Genomic DNA, 27,573 nt, shown 5'->3' on the forward strand with positions numbered 1-27,573 from the left:
ATAAATATTTTAAAAATAAAAAAGAGTAAAGTAAACTTTAGCAGACTTTGCACAAGAAGAGATCAGTAGCTCCTTTAGGTTAGAAGTGGGTGAAGGGTGTGACTACAAAGAGATAGCATAAAGGACATTTTGTAAGAAATAGAACTGTTTGAATCCTGGTTATAATATTTACATAAATCTATTTATTTGTCAATACCTGTTAATTCCATTAGGAGGAAAAAAATGTACTTGATGGAAATAATGGGAGGAAGAGGAGGCAGGGAGACTGAGAGGTGTCAAAGAATTCTTTCAGAGTTTTAACCTTATGCAGACAGGTAAGTATTTCTTTCGATGTTCATACTGAAAAAAAAAAAAAAAAAAAAAAAAAGATAAAACAAACTAGATATCAGCACCAAAGAGCACACGTCTGAACTCCAGTCACTGCTCGACATCTCGTATGCCGAATTCAAAAAAAAAAAAAAAAAAAAAAAACCAGGAAGGATTTCATTGGGTATAAAGAAGAAGAATGAGTTGACAGTTTTTGGGTGTCAGAAAATGCTCTAGAGTTCCTGCTCCATCAGTTGGAAACATGGATCAGGGAGGTAAAAAGAAACTTAAAAAGAAAGGTAAATGGCCCTCCCTGGTGGTGCAGGTTAAAGCACAGCACTGAGAAGCTAAAGCCACTTCCGCATGAGTTCAATTCCTGCCTGCCCCGGAGGTGACCACATGGTGTGGCAGACCTTTCCTGACCCACCCGCTGCTCCCCTCAGCAGTGTACTTCGTGTTCTGCTCCCCACTCTGTCTCTGGTGAATCCTCTCGCTGCCCCTGAGCCTCTGGCCTGTACCCCAGTTCTGTATGCACAAATAAATAAATCTTAAAAAAAAAAAGTTATAAAAAAAAAAAGAGAGAGAGAGAGGTCAAGCTAAAGACAGAGCTTCAAAGTCTACCTGCTTAGAAGTGCTAATTGCAGCTCTAGTCATGGAAAAGGTCCCCAGCAGGGACCTGGCATGTCAATGTTGGAAGGAGACAGGAAAAAGCACTTATCCATCCCTCTCTGAAAACACCACCCTGGCACAGGCTTTTCTTACTTGTTTTAGGATATTTATATAATGTGACATTGTCAACTTAAAAAACAAAACTAACTAGCATGTGATCACTTTAACAACTATATACAAATTTGAGTGTTTGCCTTGTGTGTGTACACAGTACATCTACAATGCTTAGGACAGTGTTTGATGATATGTTACTTTGTATTCCTTGAAGACAGGTCTGGATATTTATTAAAATCTAGGTATCCAAACTGAAAAAAATTATCTCACCTTCTAAGCTCCTAGCTCATCCTTGCTCTGAACAAAGGCATAAATTAAAGCACTGAAAGTGGGAGTGAAGACGAGGGGTAATATCCTGAGATTGGATTTTAGGCAGATGGAATTACAGTCACTTTCACTATATTACTAATGTTTTGCTCAGGAAATGTGTCCTAAACTTCAACAGTAAATTACCTTTGTTATAAATAATTTTTAAAAGCTCCTGTATTCCATAATATGAATTTTCAACAGAATATTATTTTCTCATTCTTCCATTTCTGCTTTATATTCAAATGAGTCAAGCTGGCTAACCAAGTCAGGTGGGACAACCCAGGGAAGACCCGTGCAATCTCCAAGAATCTATGCATGCCAAAATCTACTTTTTATGCTCATAATTTTGTATAAGAATTCTAAGAAACAACCGAGGAAAGCCCTTCTATAGAGTTGTGAACAAACCTCAGAAATTGCATGTTGGGTAATGTAAAGCCCAAGAAAGTTACAGAAAACAATTATAGAGCTACACCGTTGTGCTCCCCCAGCAAAAACACAGTAAACATGAAATAGGGATCTTGCTAACTTCAAATGCTCCAAAATACAAGGAAAATTAAGTAGTTTTTATTTTCTTTTCGCTTTTGATAAGGAAGTAATTTTAATGATGTGGTGAGTCTGCTGTAATAACATAAATCTGAGGAGGTGTGAACCTCTACCTCTAATACACCATGCTATCTCATAAAAAAAAAAAAAGTACAAGGAAACAAATTAGGAGACTTTATGTTGGCAACATGCATGCTAAGGAGAGTTGGGCTGTGCAAGACCAGAGTTATCTATACGAACTGTCCCCACCTCCCAACTTCAAAAGTTTTGTACAGGTTTTAACTGTGTTCATTCATGTATGCCTTCCAGATAGTCTCAACAAGACATTGCTCATGACACATGTTACATTTTCTCAAGAGCACATCCTAGGAGCAGCGTTTAGGAAAGCAAATTCCCAAGAGAGAAGCATGAGAAGCCTGATCTGCCTGGGCTCAGCTCAGCAGTTACATCTTTTTGATGATCTTCCCAAATATTCATAAATTCATCCAGCGTACATTTCACTGAGGAGTTTAAAAGAAGAAATCCTACCACTCACAGCAAGATGGGTGGACCCTGAGGGAAACACGCTTGATGAAATGTCAGAGTGAGAAAAATGAACACCAGATGATTTTAGTCATATGTGGTACATAGTGAAGCCAAACAAACAGATGAACTAAATGAAACTGAAATAAACTTTTAGACTAGATAACCTATTAGCAGTTATCAGAAGAAAAGGGGTAAGAAAATTGAGTAAAAGGGGTCAATATCATGGTGAAGGACAGAAATAGACCTTTCCTGTGCACCTGATGAGCATGTGGTAGTTTATAATACTGCACACCTGAAACTTACAAAATGTTAGATGGCAGTGCTACTCCATTAAAAGGAAGAAAAAATGGGGCCCTCCCAGGTGACAAAAGGGATGAAAGCACAGCCTTAGGACAATATCCTAAGCCAGCACAAGTTCGATCTCCAGACAGGGAGGTGACCCACATGGATCCACAGACCTCTCCTGTCTCCCCCACTGCTCCACTGCTCCATTTAGCTGTGTATTTCAGTCAGTCAGCCTACTCTGCTCCCCACTCTGTCTCTGATGAATCCTCTCACCACCCACACCTCTGGTCTGTACCCCAGTTCTTGTATGCATAAATGAATAAATCTTTAAAATAAAAATAAATCAAAAAGCACACCATTTCCAGATTCCTTTGAGTTCTGGAGGGAAATTAGACCCACCAACCACATGGGTGCGCATGAGATTTGGAGCCAAAATGGATGCTGAATCTATCTTCCTATGAGGGGTGTGTGTGCGTGTGTGTGCATATACACACAAATATTATACATGTGCATATTATATACACACATGTATGCATATGCATACACATACACATATATACAAACACACACACACATATGTTTGCTTCTGCTTGGAAACTCATTGGTGAAACAAATATTTCTCAGATGCAAGGTGCCAGCCCCTCCTAGCTCAACATGGCCCAATGCAGTCTTTAATGCCAGGCCGCACATTCGGAATGTGACTAACCCACATGATAATGTTCTGTTAAGAGCAATTTTTATAGTGGATTTTGAAGTCTCTAACAACAACAACAAAAGTGTTGTGTTCATTTTTATGGGTTATATTTAGAAGCACTTCTAGATGAGTGAAATAACAAAACATGTTAAAATTAAGTTTTCCTGTTTCACGTTACTGTTTAAAAATGACACTATTAGAAAACTGGAATTACAAATGTGCCTTTTGTTATATTTCTACAGTGTGGCACAACTTCCTGTAAGTTGGCAAAAGCATGGTGCCCCCTAGCCAACAGTGTGGTCCCTGGCTGGCTGCTAGGGCCATGGGCATGCTCACTGGTGGCTATGCCACAGCCGAGGGTGGGTTCCTCATACAGGCTTAAGATCCCAAAAGTACCTGACAGCGTAACTCTCCGGTGGGTCAGCCATGAGTTGTCCAGAAGTCATCCCTATGGCTCCTGCTAAGTCCTTTACATCAGGCTTTTCCCTTATTTTACAAATACCCACTTCTCTGTATTATGCATTTTTTATTCCTTCTTATTAAAATCCTTATTTTTTTCTTGCATTGAAACAACTGATTAAAAAAGAATATCTTAAGTGGGAGTAATGTCCAGAATGAATTTCCTTTCACTTAATTTTGCTTTAAATTTGAGGAAAAAAAATCTATTACAAAGGCAAACCTTTTAAAACTATGAGCATGTCCTTGGACACAATGCTGAGGACATTGTGTCCATCCTTTTGCCTGAATATAGTAATTCTCATACTTGAATTCACATATTCCAAGCAAGTATATCAGCCTTAAAATACCTTACAATTATTTAAAGAGATCCTCCACTACCAACTCTGTCTTTAGCAAACTAAAGTTTAAAGAGAAGCCTGCAATAAAGGAAGATGAAGCGAGATGGCCTCAATCTGAGACCATGAACCATTCTCTGGTCAAATCTGATTTCCATGATAAGGGCCTACAGAATTACTTGCCGTTTTCTCATTTTCAGCCTATCTTGAAGGCATCAAAATGGTGACCTTCCTCCCTATGTTGCTGTGTTTCCATTGTAAAAGCGATTTATTAATCTGCCTGGTTATCACTGGGATCATTCTATTTTATATAGAGGTTTGTTGCCTATTTCCCACACAGACTTCTCCATGTAGCACCACTGGGCATTCAATGATGATATCACAGCCTCAGAAATTTGCTGCCCTTCTGGTATATCTCTCCAGGTTACTTTTGCAGTCTAAAGGGATGTCTAACGGGATGTTATCACCAGAATTGCAAGGTTTTAGATATTAAGCACCAGATTCTACCTTTCATTGTAGGGAAATGCATGAGTCACTAAAAATCAGAGACAATACAATCACACACTCACACACACACACACCAAACACACACACCACACATACTCTACACCCCCCACCCACAGGACCCACACAAAGCATTCCTTTAAGACAAGTTCATTTTTCACCCATCCTATACTATTGTATGCTGACAGTGCAATAGGATTTTTTTTTTTTTTACAGTATTTGCGAGAAAAGGTCTGGGAGTTGTTGAATAAGATCTTTATTTTTTTTTTCATGCTCCTTTTCAATCTTACATTTCAGATTAAATTAACCTAGACTTTCACAGTTCTGTTTCTTGGCTTGACATCCAGAACAATCATGTTAGGATAACAACTTATGGATTTCATTAGCACACAGGAAAAGTAGAAAGTGATGATACACAGCTGAAAGAGAAAAGCTGTGTGATGCCGTGTGACTTTAGGGCCTGAGCTCATGCTTGGTTTTAGGCTGGGAAGCTCTCAAGATATATGGTAGATTTACAAATGTATAGGCTGAGATACGTGAAGTTTTATGGAAATAAAATTACAGGCCTGAAATGAAGGCATAGATTCACTGGTAATATGGGTGGAAGGAACAAGAGGAAAGGAAATGTAGATACAGAAAAGTGGAAAAGATGTCATGTAAAAAATGGCAAAGAGATAAAAAGTACAGAAACTTAATAGCGCATGTAAAAAGGAAAGGGAGAAAAATAGAAGAGAGAGAAAGGGAAGAGGAGAAAGGAAATTGTATGGAAATTGAAGAGAGACTGTGGCAGGAAATTTGTGAATAATTAAGAGTTTAAGGGCTGTGTCCAGCCCCTCCCAAGCGACCAGTAGCCACCAGTGGATACGAAAAGGTCAAAGTCTTCAAGTCTGTCACAACTACAAGAGGATGTTTATAAGGAATTATCTTCCAGTGTTTATAAGAAGCGTGACATAATAGAGTCCATTTACATTCTATCTGCTCCACAGCCCGACCCTGGACTAAGAGAAGACCTGGGGTGCAGAGAAGCAAACAGCACAAGTTGAGAAGTAGGAAAGAGTGCTCCAGGGCCATTATTTAGCATCCGATACTGGGGATACTATTATGAAACAATGGAAGTTTTCTAAATGCCATGATTTAAGAGTGGAGTAGACTGCAGTCTCCATGCTGTAGGAACTTCTTTGAAAGACTGCATCTCCCCATCTCTTCTTCTAGGAAAGTGAACAAAAGGAAACCAAAAAGGTAAATAAATGCCCTGCATGGAGACTGTTTAGGGTACAAATTCTCACTTCCCCACATGTGCTTACTGACAAAAACTTGTGACACAGAAGATATCTGTAGTTATAAGAATCCCATCCTGAGTTCATGGGATTTAATGGGGAGAGGGTAACTATTATTTAAATGAATTCCTGTGATGTAAAGAGATGTGCATCAGAAGGGACTTGTGCATCAGAAGGGACTTGTGGACAATTCTTAAAAAATAAGTGACAAAATTATATCAAAGCAAATTCCAAAAGATTTATATACCTCTAAGTTCACAGCAGCATCATTCACAATAGCTATGATATGGAAACAACCTAAATGTACTGCACTGGAAGACTGGATAACACACACACACACAGATAGATAGGTAGATAGATAGATAGATAGATAGACAGACAGATAGACAGAGATAATGGAATACTATGCAGTGATTAAAAAGATGAACTCTTGCCATTGGTGACAACATGGATGGAACTTGACGTAATCGTGCTAAGAAAACTACATCAGAAAGTAAGATAAATGATTTTTTATCATATGAAATATAAATAAATAGAAACAATCTAAAAAAATCACAACAAAAATAACTTTGGACTGAAAATATATTAATGATTACCAGAGGGGAAGAGGGTAGAGGGTGGAAAGGGTAGAGGATGTCAGCCCAATAGTGGGACTTTGGTAGTAGGAGAGATGAGGATGCTATATATCTTCCAAACTTGTATAGTTTTGAAAGTCGGTGGCAAATCAATGTTTTAAAATAAATGAAAGATAAGAACTGCTTCACAGTTCATCAAACTCAAGAAGAAAGAAAGAAAATGCTGTACATCTTTTGAACACTTATGAAGTAACTTTCCATTTAATTTTCATAGTAATATAGCGGTTTAGGGAATGTACACTCCAATTTTCTGTGGAACAAAACTAGATTTATCCAAGATCTTCATTTGAGGTTTTATTAGCTCTGGAACTTCAGCACAGGTTTACCTGATTATGTATTTCTTGCACCATGCTCCACCCTGCTCTAGTACCTCACTGTTATTTGCTACATGTAAATTCAAAAGTATTTACTGAGTGTCTGTTGTGTGACAGTATTGTGATAGATACTTGAAATACAAACACTTTTAAATCATGGAGTCTTGGATCTAATGGGAAAGCAGAAACTAAATATATATCAATGCTGCATGGAATAAAGAAAGTATAAGAAGTGAGCTCTAAAGTAGCCAGAGAGAATTAAGGAGGATCACCATTTAAACTGAAATTTGAAATATGACTAACTAGGCAGAAGAATAGGAATGCCAAATAAAATACAAACCAGCAACATATTATATAGAATATATTTAAGAATTTTTTTTTTAATTTCAAGTTTAACTGGATATTTTTCTGAAATCTGCACAGTTACTAGGTAAAGTAACCAGGACAGGGAAGAATGTGATTAGATTCCTGAATGCAACATTTGGCGACTTTGAGAAAATAAGACAATGCCAGTGCAGCTGGAGTACAGAGTCTACAGAGGGTAAGACGATGTCGCTGCCAGAGGATATCATACATCACCAAGTAAGCTAAGTCGATGTTTTGGGTTTTATCCTTAGAGCAAATGGAAAAATGGAAGCTATTGCATGATTTTACTAATATATATATATATATATATATATATTTCAGATTTTAACCTTTAAAATAATACAATGGCTGACATTAAACCATATCTTTGTATAGAGCAAATTCTAGGTTTATTCTAGTGGGAGAAAATGGTGACTTGTGTTAGGTTATTAGCAGTTGAGAAATGAATAGTTTTTAGAACTATTTTGAAGTGAAATGGGAACACTCGGTGTGTTTATGAGGGATGTCCATTCTAGGATGGCTCTGGATTCATTACTTGAGCACCATATGAAAATGGCACTATTTATGGCAATTCTAGGTGTGGAGGGTAAATAGCATGTGTGGGAGGGAGAGGTGTAGATCTTGGGACATTATGTACCGTGTTGAGAACAGTAGGTCTTAACAGAACAATGAGTATATACTACAGATATCTCAAATGTGGTTTATGTTTCAAAAAACCTTATCCAAATCCCACTAGAAATTAGCCTCCCTGGGAACTATCACCATCTGGACACACAATGTCATTCTACTGCTCCTGACTCTCACAAAGTCCCCATCTTCACTCCACTCCCAAATCTCCCCACCACTAGAAAATTTTATTTTTGAATAGTAAACTTCAATCTATTTTCATTCTTTTTTTTTCTTTTTTTTTCAGAAGTATCTTTCCAGCTTTGACTGACACACATGGTTTGAGGGATTCTCAAGAAGAAAAAATTTACCCCATATTCTGTAGAGGTTTTTTAATCTTCTTATTAGTAAACTGCACTGGCCCTTTAAAATTGATTTTGTTGAGGGGCTCTCCTTGGTGGTGCAGCACATTAAAGCACATCACTAAGATGCTAAAGCCACTTCAGCATGAGTTTGATCCACAGCCCCAGTGATGAGCCACATGGCAAGGCAGAACTCTCCTGACCCACCTACTGCTCCCCTCAGCAGTGTACTTCATCAATCTGCCTGTACTATTCCTCACTCTATCCTGGTGAATCATCTCACTGCCCCTGTGCTTCTAGCCTATACCTCAGTTCTGTGTGCATGAATAAATCTTTATAAAAATTAATTTTGTTGAGATATTACATCACTTTTCATTGCTACTACCATTTTAGCTAGAGGTAAACGTCCTAATAGCAATATACTATGTATTATTACATGACATAAATGATACTATAATAGCAATATAAATCCCAACAATATAGATATGTTAGTCTCAATTCTTACTTGTCTGTCAATATTGCTCATAAATTTAAAATCCTTACAGACCTTTCCAAATCCCTGGACTTCTTGATTTAATAATTGCTTTAATTGCAGAGAACTAATTCTCTATTTCATCTACTTATGCCCAAGATATGGTTCACTTGTTTTTCCAATTCGGAGACCTGCTTTTAAGTATTTATTTCAAGAAAGACACATTTCAAATACTCCCTCTGGTTCTACTTCACAGTACTAATTTTGAGATATCATATTTAGAAACCCCACTACTTTCTTTGTCATGTAACCACTTTTACTAATCTACATCCCATGGAGCATTATTATTCAATATAATTCTCCCCTGGAAATAATGGCGCTTACTTTATTATTCTTCTCTCATTTATCACACTTGCCTTTAAAAGGTGAAAAAAAAAAGAAGAAAGAAAAATCTAGGTTATATATACCAGTATTTTCTCCAGAAGCACTGAATATTACTAGAATGAAATACACTGGCTAATATTACTTTAAATTTATGATAATAAATGTATGTTATGATATAACGATTTCCTATTGAGTTAGAAATCTCAAAAATACCTGTTTTATACCTTCCTCTCTCTTTCCTAAAATTTCCTCATAACCTTTGCAACCTCATGGTGAGTTGATAACTACCTTAGGTTTAATGAGATAACTGAAGTACCTACTGTGAACTTCCTCAATTTCCAATCACAGCACTAAAACCAAATTTGCACGCCCTTCCACCCCTCCTTTCTCCTTCTTCCTATGAGAGACCAGCCTCTCTACTTGACCTCTACAGGTTATCTCCTCTTACCTCTCCTACATCATTAACCTCTTTGATGAGGAATAAATTTCATCAGAACAGACATATGCTCTAATGGTCTTCCACTCTTGCAAAAACAAAGAAGTAGGATTGTTGAATAAGAGTGAGAGGAATTGAGGGTCATTAAAATCAGAAGAGACTCTACAACTATCATTGGAAAACATCATCACCATAACTATCAAGCTATGGACATTGTAGCATATGGTCGATCCTGGGCCAGCCAGGCAGCTGATCTACATGGTGCAGTGGGCCTCTCCTGTCTCTCCTGCCGCTCCTTCAGCAGTGTATTTCAGTCGATTTGCCTGTTCTGCTCCCCACTCTGTCTCTGGTGAATCCTCTTACCCTTATCCAGCACCTCTAACCTATACCCCAGTCTTGTATGTGTAAGCAAATAAATCTTTTAAAAATAAACTGTGTTGCTAAATATGAGCACTTGAGCTAATTAAAAAAAAAAAAATCAGAGTGACTGGCAATCCTACATGTCATGCAGAGATTGCTCAGCTTGACTTTTAATTCTACCAGTCATTATGTTATTTTCTCCATCTATGGCCAGCTACACTGGTACAAATACTGAGAAATCAGTCACTAGTACTGATGAGGCTTGGAGTTGGTTTTGGTACAATGATAAGTGAAAAATAGTGGGTTTTAGACTCTGACGTTAATTAAAGGAAGTAGACTGATGAGTTTTGAGAAAACTGTTCACGCGGTTCCAAGAAGATGGAAGACAATCCTAACTGCCCTCCCCCTCAAAAAAAGTTCTTATAGAATGTTTTGGTTATAATGTAAAAGAAATTTCTAATGGGAGAATTTTTGGTGATGATTGTGTAAGAATGTAATTGAAGAAAAGTTACCTGAGGTGAACGAGAAACAATGTCATCATAGGAGTCATTTAAATTGTCATGTCCCATGATCTATGGCTTGACTGAATCTTCCTAGTGAAATAATTCAAATTATAATTGCAAAGTCAAAGACATGATCATTTCTAGAAAATCACTTATATAGAACACCTTTGTATGCAGAACTGAGTTAATGGAATTTAAGGGGGAGGGAGAAGATTAACAAATTGATTCCTGCAATTGGAGACTTGTAGACTTTTTAACATCCTTCACTAAAAACTCATAAACCTAATGTAAAACTCAAAACTATAAAACATTCACATCACATAGAATATCTCCATCATCGAATTTGACAATAATTCTTAGACATAACACCAACTGCACAATATATGCAAGTAAAAAAAAATGATACTGGGTTATATTTTTTCCATTCTACTCTTCAGAAGACACTGTTCAATGAAAACACAAATCACACACTGGAAGGAAGGATTTGCAAAAAATACAACCTATAAAGGACTATTATCTTAAAAATACTAAGGACTCCAAACTCAATAATAGGAAAGCAATATAATTAAAAAACTGGTCAGAGACTAATAGACATTTCACCAAAGGCAATATGTAGGTGGCAAATAAGCATTTGAAAAGATGTTCCTCATTATGTCATCAAGGAAATGCAAGTTACAATGAGATACCACTACAAACCTATTGGAATGGCCATAATTCAGAACAGTGCTGGCAAGGATGAACAACAACAGAAATTCTCATTCATTACTGTTTGGTACACAATGTGGTATACAGCCACTCTGAAGGACAGTTTTTTTTATAGCACTAAATATACTCTTCCAATACAACGCAACAATCACATTGTTGATTATTTACTTAAAGGAACTGAATACTTTTTCACACAAGCATTTGCACATGTACATTTATAGTGGTTTTACTCAATTACTAAAACATAAAAGCAAACAAGCTGTTTTGCAGTGAATGAATCAATAAACTGGAGTTTACCATAAATGGATTACTCAGTATCATAGAGAAACAACCTATGAAGCCATAAAAAGACATCGAGGAAACTTAAATACATACGATGAGAAAGAAACTAGCAAAAGGCTATATAGCATGTGATTTCAACTGTACTCCTTTCTGGAAAAAGGCCAAACTATGGAGGCCTATAATTAGGGTTCGACAGGGACTTGGAGGAATAAATAGGATAGACACAGGAGCATGTTTCTTCTAGGGCAATGAAACTACTAATGCCATGGATTTGTCTACTCCCAAATTTATGTTGTCTAAAAACATGTATAGCCAATAATGAACCTTCATGCAAACTATGAATGTTGGGTGATGATATGTTAATGTAGCTTCATCAATGTTAATAAATATACAACTCTGGTGGAGAATGTTGATTAAGGCAGAAACTAAGCATGTGTGGAAGCAGGGAGAATATGGGAAAACCCTGTGCCTTGTTCTCAATTTTGCTGTGAACCTAAAACTTGAGCAAATCAAATATTTTCAGGCAATACTTGAATAAGTATTACAGAGTAATTAAAATTATATAATCAGAGTCATACAGCTCTACAAATATGTCTCTTAGTACACAATGTCAAATGATTAGTGAAATGATAGACTATGACATCATTTATATAAACTAAAATATATTATTTTATTTAAGGTTATATCTGTTTTATTTTATCCTTTTCCTCAGATGGATAATGAAGGACACAAAGTCAATTTAAGGATTACCTCTAAAAGAAAGGAATAAATGGTCAAGGGCCAGAGAGAACATTAACTATATCGACAAGGCTCAGTGGTTAATTCACAAATGCAATTTCATTGTTTTGCTTCAAAGTGGATCACACTAATTTGTATAAATAAATGCTATTAATTCATTATATATGTAAAAATGCACAATTTCTCCTACATCTTAAAAATGTATTTTAGAAAGCCAAAAGAAAGATACACGAAGATTAAGTTGTAGATACTTGAGGTAATCTTGTTAAAATAAATGAGCTTTCATTTCTTTTCTGAAACTCACAATAATCTCACAATTGTGAAATAAAGTAGAGCATAATTTTATGCTAAAATGAACTTATTTCAAGTTGATTAAACAACTAAGCAAATTCCTTTGTTTAACTACACATTTCCTAATAACTCATAGTGAGACTTTTCAAAGTATATCAGCTGTAAAATATTTAGGTTCTCAGAAATTTCTTTTTGTTCAAGGCTTGTCTACTCTTCACTTTTAATCATAGGTTTAGGAGAAATAGGGGAATACTTTATTTTATTTTTACTTTACACTCATCGTAACACAAAAGACATACTTCTCTTGTATCAAAATTCCCCTTGGGTATATTTTCAGCACTGCCCTCCTTCAGAATTAATGTGTCTGAAGTAAATAATTTCATCCTACTTTTACCCTATTTTCAATTTTCTTTCTAACACATGTTATTTGGTTCTAGTGTAGGCTCTTGGTGGTCCACACTCTTTGCATCATATAAATTATTTCATTTGTAACTTAAGCAGCATCTTATCAGCATCACAGATATTTGTACACTAGTATGCATGCAACAGGTCCAGCCCATGGCCATATGTGTTTTAGGATTATATTTTTAATCACTAGTCACATAACTAAATTTTAAAATTATCTGAAATATACTATAGCCCTTTTTTGTCCCTTAGCGGAACTATAATCTAGTTTTCTGGCCAGTTAAATCAAGTATCTATTAGTTTTATAAAGCTGTAGTGCAATTAGCAAAAATTACTTTGTAGTTTGTAGTATTGATTTGCTAATCTTAATTGGCTCTAAATTCTTAGCCAGATATGTCATTGTTGAAATTAATTGGGTTATTTTATATATTGGGGAAGCTAAAGTCAAACTGATCAAACCCAGGGACGCAATGCAAGTTGTGTTCCATTTCATTCTGAACAAATAAGGGAAAGTTCTGATGCCCTTGTGATTTCAAAGCTGGAGCTCTGAAGACAAGGGAACAAGTCCTATTTACTACTGTTACGTCTCCTCGATGCTCTCTTAAAGAAAGTTTCTGGAGAAAACGGAATTTTATTGGGGAGTGTAGGCAGGAATGACTAAGTCAGGAAGGAACACAGGTTTGAATAGAGGGAGAAAGTGACAGCTATGTGCCCCATTAAAGGCTACATTGATATAGGAGGCATCCGAATTTTCCAGCCTCTGGAATTATGTTTCTTCACAGGATCTCCAACTTTCTGCTTCATGCTGACCCTGGACTAATGGAATGAATAAATAAATTAATGAGATATTGCACAGAATATCTAACTGGGTTATGTCCTCTCAGACTGTATTTATGAAAAAGAGCAGGAGAATCACCACAGTGTGAGGAAAACCATAAATATGTAATGTGGTCCTTGCATGTAAAACTTTAAATCTTCCTGATAGGAAAGGAAAAAGCTGCAAGATTCAGGTTGCATACTTTGAGCTCAAGGTCTCACTAGGTGGGGTGACAGAGCACCAAACAGAGATACTGATTGTTCTTTTGCACTAGTTCACTGTCATCACCCAGAATACAAAACCCAGACTGATTATTTAAATGAGAATATAATGAAGACCATCATCCCTGCACCTTTTCAGTCACTGAGCAAGGGAGCACAAACATCTGCCCTTCTGATGGGGAGACAATACTAATTTTTGATCCACTAGTTTTTGGTCAGACATTTAATACCAATACAGTAGCTTGTACTGCAGAGGCTAAAAGACAGTTGTTATTCCCCACCAAATATATAAGACTCTCATTCCCATTACACATTTGTACCAAACAACTGTCCACTTCATGAATACATGCCCCCAAGGAAGTCGCCATGAACCAGACATATCAGGATTCCATTTATTATCTGGCCCCTTCAATTCCCATGTTTAATAGTTGGGGTATGTAATTCTTTGATTCCTGCAGGTAACACCACAAGCCTTGTGTCCAAAAGTCTCGGAAAATTTTGATAGCCCCTTTCTCTAGCTTATTGGCATCTGAGTTATTGTTCTTCTTCCCTTGGGTTTTTTTTGGGGGAATTATTTTAGCACACATGGGGGTGATAATTGTAGGGTCCCTCCTGAAGGCAATGGTTCTGAGTGTAACAGTGGATTCAGACCTGGAAATAAAGCAGTACATTTTTGTTGGAGCAGTAGCCATAAAATTTCTTACCTTGATTTATTTTAATCCTAGATTTGTTTTGATTGTGCAGTCCCCCAATAAATCTTCATACTCCTACTGTCCATCTTGCTTACTCCCAGAAACATCGTGATCTGATATCTAGCTCCAAAGTTTTCCATAGGCTCTTTCCTGGATTGTGACTTTGACATTTATACATTGTGTCCACCTCACTCTTATGGTTAAGGCACATGTCTAGACTTAATCATTTTGAGATTCTATTCACTCATAATTCAGAGGCAGCATCTCCCATCATCAGTTCTTAAAAGGAGCGCAACTTCTGAACTTAAAACAACCCTGGTACCAACTCTCATCAGCATATACTTTAAAACTTTGGTTACTGTAGGACTTTCTGGAACTTTATATGGAACATAGTTGACTAGAAGATTTTCTAGTCTTCGATAGTATGTCCACTCTCATTTGTGTATTTCTCTGAGAACTTTGTTGTTGTGTCCCCAATCTACCATTATATATTTCTAATTAATTAAGTTTGTATCATTATCTCCCCCCAAGCTTTCAACAGTCATCATAACAATATATTAACACTTTCTCTTGATGTCTTTCCCAAGGTATTAAATACCATGTTCCAGTTTAATGTTCTCATTTCAATAAACTCTTCCTTATCCAACTTTTCATTGAATCCCACTTGACATAGTAACCTCACATTACAATACTGTAGATTAATCTTTCAATTCCTTATGCTATGTTAGCCAGGTCCTACAACTCTTTTAGGGTATAGTGACTGCCTTTGGCACACTCAGTATATTCTTGGTCTGTTTATGCCGCACATGACTTTACTAATATTATCAACCTGGTAACCAAGAGTGAAGTTAGAGGTAAGATTTGGAACATGGGAGGGAGGTGAGGGCACAGTATTTCACAGGGCAGAGGTCTCTACACTGTTTTCAAGTAATGGATATTGTTAGTCTTTAATATGAGAAAAGTACTACTTCCTTCGACACAGGGGTCTGAGGCATCAAGGTTCTCAGTTACACTGGCTGCCTATCTTAACTTTACTCTTTCCAAATTAAGGACATGACCTTGGCATAACAGACTCTCTGGAGTTGAAAATTAAGCCCTCACTAGCAATCAGAGACCTTTACAATCAAGCTATAGGCATACTGCTCAACTTTGTCCTTCATGTAAAAGGTTATCTTCTCTTTATATACTATCAGAGTTCCTCCTGCTTTCACTCTTTGTCTGAAATTGGTAAGGATTCATATTCAGCTTTTCTTTGTCTCTCTAATACATTGCTTTTACTCAGCAAGAGCCATCTGATTCTTTAGTCCTTAATATTCTTCCCCGGCAGTTTTCAAACAAATCAAAGTAAGTACATGCCATTCAGTTAATAACTAATGAAGATTTTAACAATTGCACACTAAAGAAGTCAGGGAGATCAAAGATCAGATCTTTAGTACCATCTAACCAATGAGTGATCCATTTTACACAATCTCACTTTATGTCTGCTTTCTAGGATAACTATCTTAGATACATTTCTCTACAATAAGATTTTAAGATGAGATTTGTTTGCAAGAATTTAATTGGGAAGAACATTCAGGAGGAACATTTATAAGAGTAATGCAAGAAGGACAGGGGAGGGTAAATTTGAATCTAGCTCTGCCCTTTAGCTAATAGCCAGGTCTCTGCATTGCACTGACCAGTCATTGGATGTGGGCTGGCCTGGGGGAAAGGATATGAACTTGGATAAAGGTAATTCTTGATGGCAGGGGGTATCTACCGACCATTAATACCCACTAGTGTCTTTCGTTATATGAGCATAATAGCATTTACAGACACATCAGTAAGAAAGGTGAAGAACCATTTATTCTTTTGTCTTTGAGTAAGCAAAACCAAAGATAGTAACAGTGATTAGAACTTATATTCCTGAGGATTAAATAATAATCATTATATATTGATAAATCATTGCTTTCTTAGAATAACTCCTGTGCACCTGCAGGCCATCCATGGCTTCTATGGGTAAAGAGGAGAGATTGCTTCGATACCTCATATACTATTTTAGAGGTCACAAAAGAGATTTTATTTGTTAGAAAATAATTCATTTTGGTTTGAAAAACTCTCTGCAGACAGGACCTGATAAATCAGAAAAAAAAAATAGTTTCTTCATATTTTAATGAACAAAATTTTTGTTCTGGAGGGACAGTCTTAATTCAAATGAAAAAAAAGTTGAACACATTATGCAGCGTCTGGCAGTGGCAACAATATTCTGTACCCATAATGGTGTACCCATCTTTAAATTTGTGGTTGGTTTGCCACTTTACTTTGAAAGACAAAAAGTAGTTTGTGTCCTAAGAAGCAAACTCAGGATTTTAAAAAGTAAAATTTTACTTTAGAATTTGTATGACCTTTTGGGGTTAGGGAAAAAGTTAAACATCTTATTTATAAGCTTCTTTTGAGAGAAGATTAACTGATACATTATATAAGGACAAAATAGCTGGAAAACATAGTATCATCCCTGGCTTTTTGAAGATTTGAAAGAATAAAGTACTTTTCATGTGGCCTTGTAATTCAAGTATCCTGCAAGCTTTGATAGGAAAAAAAATAAAGCAAAAATTTGCAGGCACGATGAGATAAGATAGAATAAAAGAGCATAAACCTGAAATTGTGAAACAGCAATAGGTGGAATACATAAAAAAAAATAGTAGCTAGACAAGGGACAAATGAAAAAGAAGGAAATGTTATTGTACTTAGTGTCTAGAGGTGCTATACAAACAGAAGCATATGTTTTAATTGGTGACAGGGGTATTGCAGTGGCTCTTTATAAGTATGATGTCTTTTTCCAAGAGAAACTGGAGTTACTAAATTCTTCCAGTTTTCCTCTAATTCTGGCCACAAATAATATTGGGGCAACTTGGCAAAGGAGCCTATAATATATAATCAGATGATCACTTAACGATCAGCCTCATAATGCAAACATAAGTACTATGAAATACAATGATAGGAGACAAAAAGAATCTCTTGTAAGGTGCAATCAACTATGGGTAGAAACTCAGTGTAGACAGCAAGAACTTTTGTTCAAGACTTCTCTTACTATTTCTGAATCTTCTAGATGGTATACAACTTGTAAAACATGATTTTTCCTTTATTCTAATGAGCAGAGAGTATATTTAGTAAAATATATGTTGATCAGAATAGGACCGAAGAAACACTCTTAGGATAGAGAAAAATGCATGTGGCATTAAAAACCTCAGAACACACAGGAAGGCTCAGGAAATCTTTATTTTCTTTTTTCAGTTTTTTCATAGAAGAACTGGAGTTTAGTTCAGAGGTGCATGGGGAGATGCACTGCTAAGGGGAGCAGCAGGTAAGACAGAAGAGGTCTACTGCACCATTTATGGGTTAGCTCCCCGGAAGGGCTCAAACTCAGGTAGCAGTAATAGTGCTGAGACTTAACCTCTAGTCCACCAGGAAGGCCCAGAAAATCTTGATTTCTAAAAGTGGATTTGCTTGCACCTATGTTGATATCAGATTTTGATTTTGGTATATTTAGTGTATTGGAACACAGATAGAAGAGAGATAAAATGACAATACTCTGGGTTGAGTTCATCAAGCATAGGAAGCAAGAGTTCACTTTGGGCATTTGGTCACTGGACATTTGGTTTGGGCTCATAAGTAATTTGGTTGAATATGAGACAATATCAGAAGTATTTTCAATGACCTTCCTAGGAGTAAGGCCCAGCATTGAACATTTTTTTGGAAATCTCCAACCTCACTATATGTGAGCTACTTTCCCCACCCCCAGGTTTCTCCTCATAACCATTCTATCATCTCAAAGATTTTGGTTTTCAAGCCTTGAATTCATTTTTATTACTCTGCTTTTGTTACAGTGGCAATCTATGCAATTTAAGGTCACTTAACAATATTTCAGCTTTTTTCCAAGTAATATACATGGAACATAATTATTTTTTCAGTCATAAGTTAAACTGTATTGTATTCTGAAAAAATACTTTCAGGAGCATTATCATGCCAAATTATTTTAATCTTGCTCTATAGTCATTTTTTTTTTTTTTTTACTTAGTTTGCTTCTCCGTTATAATTTTAGTTAAATCAGTCCTTCCAGGGCATTTTCATTTTATAGTATTCAAAAGTAACTTTGACCAAAATGGTTCTGTGATAAGGTTAGTGGAGAATGGGACCTCACTTTTGAGATTTGGAGATATGCTGTGAGATTATGATAACGGAAACGGTCTCCAGTTCTTTATAAACATTTAGGATGTTTGAAAATGGGTTTATTTCAAAGTATTTCAAGGTGCTGGAAATGGGCTTATAAATATTGTCTTTTTTCAGAAGTCAACAGTGCATGAAACGGGCATATTCTGACCCAGACCAGGGAGCCCTCTTACAAGGGTCAGCGCATTGGCGGTATCTGGGGTGCCTGTGATTGCGTTTGCTTTAAACTGCGTCTGACCCTTGATGGCACGATTACCCTGACTGGATGGGTAGACTGCAAAAGTGGGGTGACAGCACCTCTGCTTTGATGGATGGGAGCACCAATTCAGGAGTAGTTATGCATAGGAAATAAAACTCAGCAAATGGAGCACACAGGGACATCACTATTACAAGGTAGATGATTTTCGAGTAAAATTGAAGAATAGCTATTTCACCCTTCTCTTCTCTGTTCTGACTAATGAAATGTAGTCACTTTAAAATACAAATTAGTTGAGGTAGGCACTGTTGGGATACAGGGAAATTTTTCATGACATTTTAATTTTAGGATGATTTAATTTTCCCCCTGGAATCTTGAGATTCCTCATTCACAATTTGTGTATACATATATTACAGGAGTGTTCCCTCAAAAATTGAAACAAACCATTGAGTCAGAAATACTTTATTGCCCAATATCTTACACTTCTGAAATGCTAGGATTTATCTACAGCTATTTACTCTTTAGCCACATATCTCCGAGTTACCAATTATTTTTCAAATTTAAAAATATGGCAACCATAATACATTTACATATAATAAGCAGGGGTCTAAACAGATAAATTATGTACTTTCTACGGCAATTCTCACCAATTGAGATGTTTCCATTCAAGCTAGCTTATACAAAAAGGATAGCACCCATAAACTTACTTTTTTACAGTGGGATAATGCAGATATGGAAACAATTATTTTTGTTGTTCAATATGATGAATGGAATTTTCAAGCAGACTAAGATCACAATACATTTCTTTAAAATTAATCTAAATAAGGGGAAATTGTATGTATCATTTTAGGTTGAATCATATATCCCAGAAAGATATGTTGAATCCCCACACCCCAGAATGTGACTTGACTTGGAAATAGTGTCATTGCATATGTATTAGCTAAATGAGGTCAAAATGCAGTAGAGTGGACCTGTGATCCAGTACGACTAATATTCTTATTAGAAAGAAGACACAGAGACACTCACACAAAAGCATAAGGAGAAGCCCATGTGAAGACAATAAGACAGAGTTTGGATTAATGCCTTCACAAGCCAAGGGATGCCAAGTATTGCCAGCAAACCACCAGAAGTTAGGAAGATACATGTATGGACTTGATTCTACAAGTTTCAGATAGTGTATAGTGTTTATACATTTTGATTTGGGCATCCAAAAATCACCCAAAGATCCCACACCCTAACTCTTACAGTCTGTAAATATGTTAGGCTACATCACAAGGGATAATTAAGATGAAGTTAATTCAGATGAAATTAAAGTTGCTAATATGCAGCTTTATCTGGAATGTCTAAGTTCAAGGTAGTCACAGTATCATAAACTGGGATAAGACAGGGCAAAGAGTGACAAGAGAGCAAGTAGACTCTTAAAATAGGTGATGGCTATAAAAAGGAGAGTGGTCCATCTAGTAGCAAGAAAACTCCTACAGGTTCCAGAAAGGAATGTAGCCCCTAGCCCCTCTGATTTCTTGATTTCAATTCAATGAGATTCATTTTACACACTTGATTCCCTCAACCATAATAAGATTTTTCTTTTTTTTTTTTCAGTCTTATTTCAACTCACTCATTTTGTGACACTTTGTTATAGCAGCAATCTTTCAACTTCTGCTACTCTACCACCTTGGTGAAAATTGAAGTCATGCTTTATATAAGGAGGTATTAAAACTAGTGAGAATAAGCCATAACATTGATACCAAAAATTTTAATTTTTCTGTATTAATAAATCAAAATAATCTATCTTAACAGAAGTAATAACAAACATTTATAATTTACCTGGGAAAGAAAAAAAATAACAAAAGTAAGTAAATCATTTGTGGTGATCACCACCAACGTTACTGAAGGACATCTTTGGTTGCTTTCACAGAAACAGACCCTGAGAAAGATATGCCTACAAGAGAGCTATCAGAATATTCACAGGGAATAGCTTTTAAAAATGCAAGGGAAGGAAGATTAGTAGGGGGGAATTTTATGATACAGCTGTCACAAAGAATTCAATCAAAATCACCAGCAATTCAAAAGCTAGTACAGTCCTTTAGAGATATACCAAATTGTGGCAAGAAGACTAGTACTATGCACCCACTAAATGACCAGTAATTGGATATGTTATTTACCCTCAAAAGGAAGCACAGCATTTGCTGACGAACTTCTCTGAAACTGAGGACAATGGCTTGGGAGAGACATGAGCATGTAACCCATTAGCTGTATTCTATTTTCATTCCAAACTGCTAGCAGATAGAATAATTCTCAGTCTCAAATAGGGTATAAGTAGAAGGTCCAAGAATGTCAACCAAAATCATTTGCTTTGCCTGTCTATTTAGTTTGCTAACAGTTTAATCTAATGGGTCATAGCTCTGCAGAATTTTTTTTTTCTTTTTCTGAAATAATTCTAAGAAGTTGATGGAATAAAATATACCTCGCCTACTATAGCTGATCAGAAGTATAAAACTGATAGTCTTTGCCTCCATACTCTGTTGTCCATTCTTAGATACCCTCAACCTTCTGGTCCAGATGGCTTAATATTGAGAGGTCTGAATACCCAGTCAGTGGGCTTGTCTGAGCCTGACTTTTGCATATATTTTGAAAATATAATTTTCCCTGACCCAGTAGAGTACAAGAAGCTCTATATCATCCTGATATTGAATCAATGACTCCAATAGGGTTACTTCTTTCCTTGAATCTTGGAATTTTTATATAAAAAAGTACACCTAAATAAACAGCAGTCTCACCTTCACTTTTAATAGTGTTCCATTATAGTGAATTTTAGAAAGACCAGGATCCATAGAAGTATAGTACTCAGATTTGCCCATCAACCCTTTTCCTGAAGTGGGAATTATGTATGCATGGTGGAGATTCCATGCAGCCCAGGGGAAAACAGCAGAATGAACCACTGAATAAAGAGCCACTATAGTTGATGCCCACTTTATGAGACAGAGTTTGTAGCTTGAATCACATGCCATTGTTGACACTTAGTAAATACCCTGAGGTCTTTTACAAATTCACATTAACTCAAAAAATTCAAGGCTATTAGTTAGCTATTTAACTGTTTGCTACAATAAAAAAAAATGGTACCATTTAGAGGAGGAAAGCATCTAGAACTTACAGTGTCCAGTCTACACACAATTTTTAAAAATACTAGACTTGAAAAATCTATGGAAATGTGAATTTAAAAACCAATAGAAATAAATTCTAAAGTAAACATAGTTTGGAAAAAGTTGTCTAGGGACTATAAAAGTCAAATGTAGCCTAGCAAGTGTGTATTTTAAAAATCAATTACAATGAACAAAGAAACTGAAAAATGCAAAAATTAATGTTCAAGAAGCAAACTAATTGTTTTCATTGAACAGAAATATTTGCTTAAAATTAAGATATAAAAGACTAAAACATGAAATGGATTATTAAAAGAAATTATTACTGAATATGAATATTTGGTTTTAACAAGGTTAATAGTAAAACACCATAAAGTATATTTACACTGAAATTAATATCATTAAATATTATCCCAGATTATATTCCCTCAATTATAAACTTTGCTAATTCAAGTTAATAAAAAAAACCTATGGCAAAGATTTTGCAAACATAGCCAGTTGAATACTAAATTTTGATTCCTTCCCTCACTGGTCTAAATTCATATACATTAAAATACAGGAAAATCAAGATTGCCAGCTAATGGTTTTAGCTCTATGGGACATGGTTAAATTAGGATAATCAGTCTTCCAGCACATTTAGATTTTCAACCTATCAATACGTGATTAATTAAGAAAGCTTCATCCTTAATTAGTTCATGGATACAACCTGATGTAGGGGAAGACCATTGCTTAAGTAATTAGATCTCATTTTATTCCATAAACTTGTAAAAAGATTTGAGCAAATATATATCTAAATATGAATATATTTAAGAAGATAATATAAAGCAGTTACTTTAAACTTAAAAGATCCATACATTTTAGTCTTTCCTTTACATTAAAATAAAGTTTATTTTAATGCCTCCTCTTAAGTGTATTTTTATGTCTTACAAAGTAAGTATCAATGGTTTGGAAAAGGCAAATTAACAGTTAAATATATGACCTGTATATAATTTATTGTAAAATACATCAAATATATACTTTATATGGTTCACTTAGACACTTCTAAGACACAAGGAAGTGTTTGGGCATTGCAAGGGACCTATCAATGTATACGGGTACCTTCCATTGTCTACAAATAGGTCCATTGTATTTTGCACACTTTTGCATACTACTGTTATTTTAAAATTACCTTTAATATAATTAGTGTAAATTAATCCAAAAGAAAACTATCTTTGATGTAAAATTATTTCAAAACTTTACTAAGTAGTGAGTAGGTTTTATTCATTTAATTATCCCAGAAAACAGACTCAAAGTACATTTACCATCATGTGGTGCACAAACAATTTTTATTTCATAAAGGGAATTGCTGCTACTCTGAATCCAATCACTCTAAATTTCATAAGTTCAAACAAGAAGTACAAGATAATAAAACTGAACCCTGGTTTTGTCTTCTCCCACAGATTGTACCAGTCCCAAAAGTCTCTCAAATTGTGTCTCATTTTCCATTTTTATTTGCTGTGCCCTGAAGGAGATTCTCCATGTATCTGACTTATGGATTCTACTTTCTTTGTTTTCCTCTCAGCTAACACAGTCAAATTCATCAGTTCATTCCTAGATGAATCTAATGTAGTGATTCTCTGTAGTCAGTAAAAAGTCAAATGCAAGATTAGTTAATATTTACTAATTATCATTATTTCTTTCTAGTTGAGAATAATCATTTTTATGTCTGGTATATAAGATGTTTTCCAGTAAACTTTCCATGGTTTATAAATATACATTGGATTAATGAAAAACACCATTTACCTTGGTGAGTGGCCTGTGTTAATTACAGACTGCATTCATGCACTCATCATATATGCATCTATCATTTGAATTCTTAGCATATTTTGGTGTGGTTAAAAAGAAAGCAAAGTGTATAAAATATCTCATGTTCACATAGAAATTGGAACACCATTTTAATATATTTGACAAGCTTATATACTGGAAATTTTAGAAGTACATAGAGTACAGGGTAGTTTAGAAAATAAGAGCAATCTGTTAAAAGTTAAGCAAACGGGGTCCTCCCTGGTGGGTGCAAAGGGTTAGGACGCAGCACTGTAAGGTAGAAAACTAGGTAGCAGCTTTCATTCAAGTTCGATCCTACCCCATAGGCTATCCACATGGCTTGACAGATCTCTCCTGACCCACCCACAGGTCCCCTCAACAGTGTAATTGTCAATCTGCCTGCTCTTCTCCCCACTCTGTCTCTGGTGAAGCTTCTTACTGCCCCTGCAACTCTGGCTTGGACCCCAGTTCTGTATAAATAAATAAATAAATCTTTACCAAAAAAAAAAAAAATAAGAAAATGTTAGTCTTAACAACATGGGATGGATTCCAAATACAAGAAAATAACATACCAGAGTCCTAGAGGCTAAAGAGCAAATTACAGCATTTTGGTGTAGATGGGTTAGAAAAGTGACCACAATGAATAAAATTGGAAAAATTAGCATGTATTAGGCATAGAAACCCTTGGAGGTCATTAGGAAAATATTTATATTGATGAAATAGTTTAGTTGATGTTTGGCATTATTAGACTTGTTTTTATTTTGCTTTTGAAAAACAACCAGGGCCTCCCTGGTGGTGCAAGGGGTTAAGTCTCAAGGCCAAGAAGCAATCGGTAGACACTGCAGCATGAATTCAATCCCCGGCCAGGGAAGCTACCATGGTAAATATGTGAGAGTAATAAGCAGTTAAGTAAGATGGGGCAAAGAAAATGGTGTTCATAGAACCAGGTATGCAACTGGCGGCAGGAATCTTTACTAATATAAGAAATAGAATAATAATAAGGAATAGGAATAGAATATAAGGAATAGAATAATTCGAAGTGCCTTGGATGAAAAGACAACTGACTACATAAGTCTATGTTCAGAATAGGGACTCTCCAACTCAACACAAATGCTCACATGCCCATGCATGACAAAGCATCAGGAGCTTGGTCGGGGATCAGCTGTAATAAAGATTGCTATGTCTGGCCATCACAGTGAATCAGCGTTCCACTGACTTGTTTCTTCAAGAGCCCAAAATTTTCTATCTTAAGTCATCAGGCAAATTAATCTCTAAGACTGGTTCCAACATTGCAGTACTTTTCTTTCCATTCAGCAACCAGAGGGGCTTCTTTACCTAACGATACCAACTGAAGGTTGAAGTACTTTTAACAATATTTTTAAACACACCTTGTTTTTCAAATGAAGGAGCATGTTTATAGTTGATTTGTTTAGACAGGCTAAAAAATAAATCAGAACAAGTGTGCTGGATTTTAAAAGTTTGAAGTATGTACTGGCCTTGATAAAAGATTGAGCCAAGACCTTTTAGGTGGTGCTTCAAGAAAAGTAATAACTATATAATGTATACAGGGGATGATTTAATGAATTGCTAACATATTTAGCCTTGGTGAAACTGATCCAAGTTCTTTAAGTATTTTTTTCATCCTGCAGTATTCTGTTATTAGGAAAATGTTAGCAAAGGTGAAACATTTCTCTGAAGAGCCCCAATTTTGTAACATATAAGCTGATAAACAATGAGTTGATGATTTCACCACAGGGAGACCACTTATCCTGCCTGCCATCTCTGAGTGCCCCCTTGTGATACCCACTATCATGCCAAGCATAGTTATTGCTAGCCACTCAGTACACAGTGGCTTCCAGGAATAATTCTATGTCACTGTCATGACAGGCTGTGCAGTACCAGGCAATATGTAGATGCCCTACAGGGCATGCTGTCGAAATATGGGTACAAAAATCTACACAGGCACTTCTCCAAACAAGACATACAGAAGTCCAGTGGACACATAAAATAAATGTTCATTATTTATCAAGGAAATACAAATCAAAACCACAATGAGATGTTCACTCACTTCTGTGAGAATGGTCCATATCAAGATCAGACACGTGGAACAAGAGGAACCTTCTTACGCTATTGGTAGAAACATAGACGGGGAAACCTCAACAATAAAGCTGTAACATGATCCACTAATTCCTCATCTAGTTACCTACCCAAAGAATACAAAAAGATTATTTCAAAGGAATATTTGCATTTCTATGTTCACTGACACACTATTTATAATAGCCAAATTACAGAGATCACAGAAGTGTCCAATTATATGAGTGGCTAATGAAAATATGGTATAAATATATACACACAATGGGCTACTACTCTTATTTAAAAAAAAGACATAATTCTTACCATTTGCTACTACATGGATAGAAGTGGAGGGAATTATGCTAAGTAAAATAAGTCAGATTGACATTTCTCTAACACGTGAAATATAAAGAAACAATACAAAGGAACATTTAAAACTAAACCAAAAATAGACCCTAGAAATCTGACTAGAGCTGAGGCTACCAGGGTAAGCACAAAAGTGAAAAGGCCTGCAAGTTTCACTCACAGCAGGAGTGTCACAGCAGGAGAATAAGGGAACGGGGGGAAAATGTACACACATATACGTGTGTGTGTGTATAAACCAACAACTATAAACCAGAGACATTCTATGGGAGTGGAGAGGGGAACAAGATCAAAACCTGGGTTTGGGAAGAACACATGGGACTATGGTAATGGCTCATGGGTGAAGTGGTAGTGGGAAGTCCAGGGGGATTACAACTGAGATGAAAGAATGTACCAAGTGAAGAATAATGTAAAAAAATGTTTTTATATATAAAAAAAAAGTGGAAGAGGCCCTGTGAACTGGGATGGAAGGTTATGGGTGCCTTGTGCTGAGCACAGAACTGTGAACTGCACCTGTAGACATATGACCCTATGCTTTTAAAACATATAATACTGGAAATTAATATAAATCATCATGCTGTGAATAGGTGACTGGGATACATACATGAAGGGAAAAAAGAGTATGATAGAGGTACATCTAGTACTAACACAAATATTATGTCATGTTTCTGTTTTTCAGCAATGCCATTTTTTTGATTACTTTCATTACTCCAAGTAGATATGGCCTTTCTTCACCGAGATAACATACAATAGTGTTGTCAAACTAACCAGACTCCGACAATTCAGATACAGGATTTCATAATGTTAGCAGTTAATCTGCAAAGACAAAGCAGGCAAAGGGCCAGGGTTAGCAATGTTGCTCCCCAAGGCTTTCTCTTCTCACACTTGTGTCCATCTCAACACAGAGCATGTCTAAGCAGAGTATCGTCACCTCACGTATAGAGGGAGACATTTTGAACCTGGCGCATATATGTTACATATTCAGTCATATAGTTCACATGACATTTGTTAGTAAATTCAGATACCAAGTTAATCTACTGTAAGGACTATATAAAGTCAGACTCCTTGTGTATGTGGTAAGTAGCCCCTGGAGTCCCCCTACCCCCATCCTAAGGATTTTTTTTTTTTAATTTACCACTGCTGCTTTATGATTGAATTTTGCTAACTTTCTATATTCAGTCCTCAAGACAGGACTGGCCTTTCTCACATGATTCTTTTCTAGTGAGGGTAGTTCTCACCACTACCT

The sequence above is a fragment of the Condylura cristata genome, unplaced genomic scaffold, assembly GCF_000260355.1.
Source record: "Condylura cristata isolate star-nosed mole 26May11 unplaced genomic scaffold, ConCri1.0 scaffold00014, whole genome shotgun sequence".
In the NCBI taxonomy this organism is placed as follows: domain Eukaryota; kingdom Metazoa; phylum Chordata; class Mammalia; order Eulipotyphla; family Talpidae; genus Condylura; species Condylura cristata.